Genomic DNA, 10,607 nt, shown 5'->3' on the forward strand with positions numbered 1-10,607 from the left:
TTATTATTGATATAACTATATTGGTAAATAATTTTGATTTTTTAGAAATAATTTATCAGAAATCATTATAAGTTGATATGAATTATCACATCATCAGTAGTATACACATATATTGGTATGCCGATCCCATGCTAGTTCCATAAAAATTAAAACGTTCACATGAAAATTCGTTGTGTCAGAATAATTTAACTAATAAATTAATACTAGATTAAAAAATAATGGTCAAATTTAAGAAAAACTTAAATACTGGAGGGCTAAATTTTATATTTTTCCTTAAAATATATATATGCAATCCAAATTATGAATTCGACTACTAAGCTTTACCCGCGTAATAAATGAGGCTGAAAGTTATAGGGAACTGTAGAACGCAACTAATTAACTACTGCAACGGAAATCTATTTATTTTGTAAGAAACCTTTCATTTTTCAATTTCAAGGTTTTCTCAGATTTTACAGTGATCCAAATCCCCTTAAATCTTCCTCTTCCATTATCGATATCGTCATAACTCAAAAAAGAAATTCAAATCCTTAGAATCCGTTTTTCAACCAACGCCAGAACGGATCCGAACTCTCCGAAATGGATGTTGCACAAGTTGGATCCGATCTCGATGAATCCAGTCCTTCCTCTTCTCCCGTCTCCGTGGTCTCCAGTTTCTGGAAAGGTACTAATCGATTTTAGCTACATTGAAGATTGTTCTGATTTTTTTTCCCTTTTAGGCGTTGATTTTGTATTGGCGAGCTGAGTTGCTCAATTTGTTTGCTCGGCGATTTCTATTGGAGTGATATTGAGATGATAAACTGCATTTTTTTTTTGAAGTTATTAGTGGGTTTCAGGTTCTTTCTCCTATTTGATCCAACCAAGCACCTCATTTATTAACTATATTTTCACTTTTCTATTTTAGGCTTTAACATCCTTAGTTGTAAGCAGCAACCTCATCCTCATTGGAGATGAATCCAAAGAAGATAATTAGGAGAAGAATTTTGATTGGTTTAGCTTGCTATATTATTAAATTGTCCTTTACCAATTTTATTTATAATATAATTATAAATATATTTACTAATATCTAATTAGAAATTGCTTAGATTATATAGTTCTAGTTGCATCCTATGCTTATAGTATTTTTAGTTTCACATTATGTATATTGCCATTTTTTGTTACCCTTAAATCACTTATACATCCAAATTATAACAGAACTATATTACTAATAAATTTTGTTCATGTGCATTATATGTAACTATCACTACGTGCTAGTATGAAAAATAACTATCCATTGGATGTGTTTGAATTTCCTTTCTTTTCCCTCCTTTTCGTAGAATTTGATTTGGAAAAGGAGAAAGGTGTGCTTGACGAACAAGGACTCCGAATAGCTGAAAATCAGGAAAGCAGCCAAAAGAATAGGCGGAAGCTTGCTGAGAGTACAAGAGGTATTTTTTTCTGTTTCTTACATGTGTGTGCATATGTGCGTGTGTATTAATCATAGACACTTCTTGCAGGTTTCTTAACAATGATGTAGGGTAGCCGCTTGGTGCTATATGTAAATGTATTAACCTACTATTTTCTTAGTACATGTTGGTGGTCGCACATAGACAAGAGCTCAAAATCTCTCGTGTCCGACCTGGTTATTATTTTTAATCAAAGAAATGTCCATCATAGGCAAAACAGTTGAGATTTTCTAGTTCCTTTTTGCTCCTATTACTGGGGAGAAAAAAGTAAGAAAAGAAGATCGAGGGAGGGAATAATGAAATTTATGGAGGAAAACCAGTAGTGATATTTTCTTATTACCTCGAAGATAATAGTAATTGAAAATTTCCCCTTTTTCTTATCCTCCATGCTCATATATTACTGTATTAGCAATCTATATAGAGAAATGTCCTTCCGAGATTCATTATTTGTCTTGTTAACAGATTTTAAGAAAGCTTCAGCAGAGGAAAAGTTAATTTTATTTAATTCATTTCTTAAGAGCTACCAAGAAGAAGTTGATAATCTTACCAAGAGAGCAAAATTTGGTGAGAATGCTTTTCTAAACATCTACCAAAAGCTTTATGAGGCTCCTGATCCTTATGCCGCTCTTGCTTCAATTGCTGTAAGTATTAACTCAGATAGTTAGGTAATTCTTTAGACTAAGATCATTATAACTTTTGCATTCTATCAGTTGTTTTCCTTCCTATTTCAGTTCTAAATTGATTGGAGTTCATCAGCAGCAATTTTACTTAGCTTTCATATGATAACAGTTTTTATGGTCACCTATCACTATTCTGTATATGGAACTTGGGAAAATGTTAAGAGCACTAAAAGTCTAAAAGTTGTAACTTGTTATCATTTTTAACAAATTTGAATTTTAACTGGGAAAAATGTTGTGATACGTGAAAGTATATATGCTGGTAATATCTTAGATGGAAACTCTTAAAAATTTTGACAAACAAAAAACCATTGAAGATACTGTCTTCTACACCCCTCTTCTTTTTGAAGCAAAAGTATACTTTCTATGCATTTGTTGATGTACTATATGCATGCTTTTCTAATTGGAATCACACATTCCTTGCAGGGGCAAGATCTAAAAATTTCTGAAATGGAATCTGACAACCGAAAGATGAAAGTTGAGCTGGAAGAGTTCAGAACAGAAGCAATGCACTTAAAAAATCAGCAGGCAACAATAAGAAGACTTGAAGAGCGGAACCGCCAATTAGAGCAACAGGTTAGCTATGCTTTGTTTTCTTTGCTTATAATAACTTTAGTAATGATGTGTTGTGTTTATGGCATGATATGCCTGTTTTCACTTGTAAAGGATGAGAAAGCTTATAGCTAGCATATTGCTTTTATCGTCAGTATCCAGATGTTGTTCCTTTTCCTTGAGATATAACCTTGCTTTTTGACTAGGGAGAAATATAGGAATTAATCTATGGTGTATGAAAAGTTTTATAATATCTATTGTAATTATAGGAGAATTAAATTTCTTATACAATTGTAAATGTGTTTACAATGTATGCCAAAGAACTTCCCCAACTCACTTAATGCTTGAGCACGTAACAGAAATTATGTTTAATAAAAAGTCAAGTGAAATGTTTCAGAAATGTTCTGTAGTACTTATCAACATCAGTTACGGCTAATTAAGCATTGTCTTTGTTCTTTCTCCCCTCAGTTACTTTTATTTTTGAAATAGACAACTGTGTGCTAAATCTGGGTCATGCATTTTCAGATGGAGGAAAAAGTGAAAGAAATATTGGAGATGAAGCAACTCATTTTAGCAGAAGAGAACCAGAAAACTGTAGAAGTCTTAAAAGACAGGTGTATATTTGCACCAAGTGGTGTAGTTAGATAATCCTATCTCTTTACAGATCTCTTGCTTATGCGTAGCGATTAGCATGTAAAAGAAAATTACTTCAGAATTCCGATTAGAGTTGTTGGTGTATAAATAGCTATTTCCGAACAAGTTCTTTGACTTCTTTTATTGTATTCCCTGATTTTAAAATTATCTAATTCATGTAGGGAGAAATCTTTGCAAGATCAGTTACGGCAAGCTCAAGAAAGCGTAGGAAATATGCAAAAACTGCATGAACTTGCACAAAGTCAGTTGTTTGAACTTCGTGCTCAGTCAGGTGATAGGCTGACCCGTCTTGTTCCACAGATCAGCTATTGACTCCATTAATTGTCAAAAAGCATCTGATTCTATTTGTTTTGTTAAGTGTTCCGTTATTTATAGGAATATATACCCTTGTTTGTAGTGTCTTATATTGTCTTAACTATACAGAGGAAGACAGGGCAGCGAAGCAATCTGAGGTCAACCTTCTGATGGATGAAGTAGAGCGTGCCCAAACACGGCTTTTTAGTCTGGAGAGAGAGAAGGTGAATTAGACATGATATTTTAGCTTATTTTTTCTATGAATTTGCCAATTAAGAGCTTGATTTGGTATTATTGCTTATGGTAGCCAACACTCAACACTGAGTTGTAAATAAATGATCATAGCTGTCTTTCTTCAACACAAAACTATCTGGCTTGATATCAAACCCTGTAATTATTCTTTAACTAAAGACTTAAATATCTGCATTTTACTGCTTATAGAAAATCCTTGCAACTACTTAGAGCAGCCTAGAAAATCATGCTTGCATTAATTATTCTGATATATGCACTATGGTGGAGCTACAGATTTAGTCATTGCATTATATTAAGAGTTTGAATGAATTAAAATATTTGATTTTTGTTTCTTTTAATTTGTTGGTTGATTACCCATGTTGTTTTGGATGATCTACAGGGGCTCTTACGGTCCCAGTTGCAGTCAGCAAATGAAGAGTCTGAAAATAAGAGAAGGTAAAATATTGCAATACCATTATCTATGCAACAGTGCAATCTCTCTTTCCTGATACTAAATTTTATTGGAGAAATTATTGAAACAAGTACCGGTGTCTTGATTAGTTGTTGATAGGTTCAATATTTGATTTCGTTTTCCTTAAAAACATTTTGCACATCTTGTAAAAGTATGACCCTACACAAACTCAACTGTTTGCAAACTCTGCCTCCGTGCATCTGAAGTTAATAAATTCACAAACGTGCATAGAGGCATTGTTTATCCATTACGGTGTTGCCAAATCAAGTGGCTAAAGGACGCCACCAAGACCTTTTAAAAAAATATGTTTTGTGCATCATGTAAAAGTCGCAAACCCACCTGCTTGCCTATACTTTTAGAGTCGAGAGTTTTTTGTGCATCTGAAGTTAGCAAATAAACAAACATGTTGTAGAGACATTGTTTTTCAGTTGCAGACTTGCCGTATTGCCAATTCAAGTGGCTAAAAAGTAGAGGCCACCGAAACCTTTTTATGATCCAAATACCCACTCTTTAGTTGCTGAATTTATGGTTTTTGATGCGGCTAAGCTTTTTTTTACTCTCTTGAAATCATTTCTTTCATCTCCTGCCTCCAATGTCTTCCCCTTTTCTCCCTTTCTTTGGTTCTTTGTATGGGTAAGCTATGCTTGAACCCCCTTTCTGTAATTGAACTTTGGCTGCTCGTTAAATAAACATTGTGTGTGGAATTCAAATGTAAAATTTCCTTTCAAGAACATCATTTGATGAGAAGTAAATATGTTCTTGTATGGAAATGAGATATTATTTCTTCAAGTATTGTTTTCCTGACTCTGCATCATATCATTGCCTTCGACACTGGTAAAAAATTGTTCTAGTTTGGTGGTGTGCGCATGGGTAATATTCCATTCCTCCATCTCTCTAGTTATTTTTCTACAATATCCATATTAACATTTGAAATAAGTTTTTTCTCAGTTGATCATCATTTTCTTGGGCACAGTGGTACTGCAGATTCGAATACTATCCTTGAAAATTCCGTAAGTTCCAAAGAGAAGATAATCTTTGAGCTGAATATGGAACTTCACAATATTGAAATCACCTTATCCAATGAGCGAGAGAAACATGTCAATGAGATCAAGAAATTGAATTCTTTGCTCTATGAAAAGGTGCAAAATTCTTGTTGTTATCCTAGTCAGTAGTTACCAATCCATGCAATATGAAATAACCTATTATGCTAGTCATTGGAAATTGGGTAATTTTGCCCTTGTGGTTTCACTTTTTTTGCAAAACACCCTGTAGGACTTTTCTTGGTACCTGACATCATGAGAATGAAGGCGTTTTTTTCTTCACACTCGACACAGTAACTACATGAGATAACAGAGTGAAACTATGGGGTGTTAAATGTTAAGATTGGTGTGTGCTTTGTAGCCTTTAGAAGTCTGTAGTTTATTCATTCACATATAATCTCCATATTGGTTCTGAAGATGTTACTTAATAATTTGGTAATCAAAGGGTAATAATTAGATTACATCAACTTCCAGTGAACTTGGAGAATATTTCCATGATGCTTTATTCAACGTGTTGGAGACAGAACTGTTATTAGAATAAACACTTAAAAGAAAGGAAATTTTCTGTGTTAATTACATATTAGTTGAAATGAATGTTTTGATTCATATGAAAATGTTTTTATCCATTTTATTTTCCATCTTCTTATATGTCAAACTAGGAAGTTGCTCTTGAGGAGATGAAGAAAGAGCTTCAAGTAAGGCCAACAGAAAAATTGGTTGATGATTTGCGCAAGAAAGTGAAAATTTTGCAGGTACGGACATCCTTCAAAGAGTTTCTTGTTTCTTCATGCTTGATAGCATCTCAATATATCTTCTTCTCTCATTGTTGGGAATGTAGGCTGTGGGTTATAATTTAATTGAGGCTGAAGATTGGGAAGCTGCTACCAGTGGAGAAGAGATGAGTAAAATGGAATCTCTTCTTCTTGACAAAATAGGAAAATGGAACATGAACTCACACAGTTGAAGGTATGAAATTGATTTCTGGTGCTTTTCATTCTCTCTTAGTTGTCTCCAGCAAAGGTACATATGAATGGATTTTTGAGATTTTGTCTTGTCTTTGATCAAACTATGATAAGAAAATATCTTGACATCTGGGGTTTTCAGTTTATCAGACTGCATTATTTATTTGAAATAGTTTTATAGGAGATAGATTTTGACGTGTTTTAATTATCATGTGCAAGCCATGATCAAATAACTTTAAGTGGTTTTCAGGTCAAACTTTCTGAGAAAGTATCTTTGCTGGAAACAGCAGAAGACAAAATAAGAGAACTTGAAGAAAAGGTCAAGGAACAACAAAAGCTGATACGGAAGTTAGAAGAAGATATTTTGATGGTTTGGATCAATATCTTATGGATTTCTGAAAATGACAATTTTTGACCAGCCTCATTATGTGCTTACATCATTTTCTTTGAATGATCTGCATATATGCAAATTCTATTACCCAATGAAAGACTGAAACTATCAGTTTATTGCTTTATGTTATTCCATTGAGATGATGATATTGGAATCAACATAACAATTCTTAGATTGTACAAGTCCACATATTGTAGCCTTTTCTTTTTCAACTTGATCCTCCCCTTTAATGCAGGGTTATAGTTCCAATGAACGGAAAGGGACTCTTTTTGATGATTGGGATGATTCAGAAAGTGCCGGCAATGAACTTTCTGAGGTATATTTGCTCTACGTGTAGAATCTAACTTACTATCAACTAAAAGTGGAATATAACTTAAAAACAGGATGTTTGTATTCTTACACTTGCAGGTGGAATTCAGATTATCTATTTATGTTGCATTTCAAAACTCCATTCTAGCTCCATGTCATTTATAGCCATCACCAGCATGAAATATTATTTCCAGAGAACTTGTGGTATAGGGGATTTTACCATATTCTTTCTTGATGCCTTGCTCCTTGTTTCTTATTTCTTTTTGGTTTAACAAGGTGCCCCTTTAAGAAGTCGGATTTTTCAATCTTAACCAAAAAATTAGCTACATGTAAAGAATCCACATCAGGAACACATGCCCATTTGATTTTAATCAGATAATATTAGGTTAGGAAAAAATTTATTTCATTTGTTCTAAGCATTTATTTGACTGTGGCTTGGTTTACCTGTAGATAGTGCATGGCACATATGGAGGAAATATTGTTGTACGATAGATTTTTCTGACTGATAGAGTTAAATTTGCATTTAAATTCTTGATTTCATAGGACCGCAATAAAATATTTATAGACAGGAAAAAGAATTTGACATCAAACCGAATCATGATTTGCAAGTGAAGTAATTAAATTTTCAGAATGAGTTTGTTCAGATTTGTTGATCCATTTCCTATTCCGGAGCAGAACACAGATCAGAGACAAGTTTCCTCTAATCAAGACCAGAGCTCAATGCTGAAGGTGATATGCAACCAGCGTGACTGATTCAGGGCACGTTTGCAAGAAACTGAAGAAGTACGTTGTTTACATGTCTGCTCATACTTGCCATTAATGTTTTATTGATATAAATTTTATTTTATGCATTAAGATCATGGCTTCGGCAAAATAATTTTGCTGAATGTTTCAAAACTTTTCAGGAAACAAGGCAATTAAAGGAGAAGATAGGGATGATCACAACCGAACTAGAGAGAACAAAAGCCGATAATGTTAAACTTTATGGAAAGATTCGCTATGTCCTGGACTATAACCAGGAGAAAGTAATTTCCAGAGGATTAAAAAAGGTACCTCCTTTTCTAGCAATTCATTATTCTCATCTAGTGTCTTTAGTTTCTTGAAGCTGAATTCTTTTATTCGATTCAGTATGCAGAGGATCTCGAAAGTGGTTTTACCTCTGATGTTGAATCCAAGTACAAGAAGATATACGATGAAGCTATTAATCCTTTTTCAGCTTTCTCTAAAAAGGTCTGTAAACTCGAGCTCCTTTTATTAATATATATTTCTGTTAGATTCATGTATATCAAATAATCTAGCTTGAGTTTTAATGTAAATTTCCTACTCGCATATCTTCTTTAAAGCACAACTTCAGATGTTGTATCCATGCCACGTGTTTCATTATTTTTAGAATGAATGATATTGACATATATGTCTTCGGTTCAACGAAAGACACTGATTTCTTTGGAAAAAAGCTCAAGTATTATTTCCTTCCGTGAATGTTAAGATAGATTCAAGATAAGATGTTCATACACAACTTTGTATAAATATGCATACGTGGAAAATAAATGAATAATAAGTGTCATTGTAAAGCTTATTTCGACCAGCAACAAAGTCGAATGGTAGAGACATACATACTCACAGTTTTCTACCATCCGTGCTAACTCAATACATAGGAATATGTAAACAATCCAGTTAGCATTTACATTCATGATTCATGGACCATTCCAATTCAGGTCATAATTATTTTCATGTTATTTGTATGACACCATGGAATACTCAATTTATGTTTATAACATAGGAGAGGGATCAAAGATACAAGGATCTGGGCTTCAGAGACAGAATCACACTAAGCAGTGGACGTTTCGTTCTGGGAAACAAGTAACGTTTTTATTTCATTGTCGAATTGCATTCTTAAATCCCTTTTCTGCATTTTCACATTTGAGTGCATGCACAGCACATATGTAACGGTGGCAACAAGGTTTGGTAGATCCGGGGTGTCTAACATTCACATCGAGGCCGGTTTAGGTCCATATCCTCTTTCGTCTTTAGGATAGATCACTCTCTGTGGATCGAGTTACGTTTTTAGGACTGCGTAGTATTTTTCATGTATTTTGCATTTATTTTCCCTTCATGATATCAGATAAGGTTTAGGCTCATATGATGTAATAGCAAATGTGATGGCTTGAGGTTACATGGAGTGCAGTCATCCTCACATGAACATGAAAACAACTTCGGTCTGCAATGTTTATGTTACTTATTCGCATTGATAGAGAGTTTGATGATTCAATAATGAATTGCCACCATATTTTGCAGGTATGCTCGAACATTTGCATTTTTCTACACAATTGGTCTGCATTTCCTAGTCTTTACTTGTTTATATCGAATGTCAGCTCTAAGCTACCTCAGGTAATCATTTGCACTCTTTTTTCTTTTGACCCTGCCCGTTTCCCTTTCGAAATCTCTGACTCGAAAAATGTATTTTGCTAAATGCAGCAATGGCTCCGAGGAAGCTCTCATCGGAGATAAAAATCTCAACCTCCCGCACTGACTTTAGCTTCATCTACTCAATGGTACTTGTGCATTCATGTTGTTCATCATGAGAGAAATATATACATATATATAGCGTTGAAAAAATGTATAGACATTTCAGAAATTGTACATGTTAACAGAAATATGATTATTTCATGTCGCAAATAGTGAAAGACCACAATGAAAAGGTTGATTCGTTTTCTTTCCTTTTTCAAGCTTAAAGGGTTCTTAAGTTGGGAAAGGTTTTACAGTGAAATTCCAAATGGATATCTATGTTTCCTCCTGATTTTATTTCTAATTCATTTCACACCGATAAACATGCTAAGGCGAATATGAAAAAAAAATCGTTGTCCTCTCGGTTTTTAAGATTTCGTTTTAACTAATTTGGACTGGCTCAGGTGCCACACCTAGTTTTTGTGGGTGAGTCTCCCGTGAGAATTTTTTACATACACAATGACTCGAACTCGAAACTTACTAAAGCAATTTCATTGTACTTATAAAAATATTGAGAAATAATAAAAATAGGTCAAATTGAAAATATAGATAAATAACGTTTGACTAAGAAGTTAACAAGTTTATGTGTTATAAGTAAGTGTTGATACAAATATAAATAAAATCTAGTAATATATTCGTATAAATTTTATTTAACTGGGAGTTAAATAAGTTTGACTCGGTCTCAACTTATTTAATTAGTAGATAATTATTTGTTTGTTGTGCTGTGCAAACACAATTTGATTAGACTGAACTTGTACAAACAATAAAGGTTAATGAACGTGTTTTGGAACACATCAAATCTGTTTTAATTATGGGTTCAGGGTCGGTGAAATCAATTAAAATTCACTTAATTATGAATGATGTCCGTTGTAGACAATAATTTTTCAGTTTACATATTATTATTATTATTATTATTATTATTATTATTATGAAATAAAAAATAAATATTACAAGGCTTAATTCAGATGACCCATTTACAAGATTCCGGAACTCAGTTCAAGCCCAATCGGAAGCCAAACCCTAAAACCAAATTAAGGTTTTCTGATGCTTCCAGTTGCTTCTTTCAGAAGACCACGCG

The 10,607-nt window shown here is 33.5% G+C and overlaps 1 pseudogene; it reads left to right on the forward strand.

Annotated features, from left to right (window-relative positions):
- Positions 1-428: 428 nt before the first annotated feature.
- LOC120181939 lies at positions 429-9,718 on the forward strand (annotated as a pseudogene).
- The last annotated feature ends 889 nt before the right edge of the window (positions 9,719-10,607 follow it).

This window comes from Hibiscus syriacus, unplaced genomic scaffold, assembly GCF_006381635.1.
Source record: "Hibiscus syriacus cultivar Baekdansim isolate YM2019G1 unplaced genomic scaffold, ASM638163v2 tig00112609_pilon, whole genome shotgun sequence".
Classification (NCBI taxonomy): Eukaryota; Viridiplantae; Streptophyta; class Magnoliopsida; order Malvales; family Malvaceae; genus Hibiscus; species Hibiscus syriacus.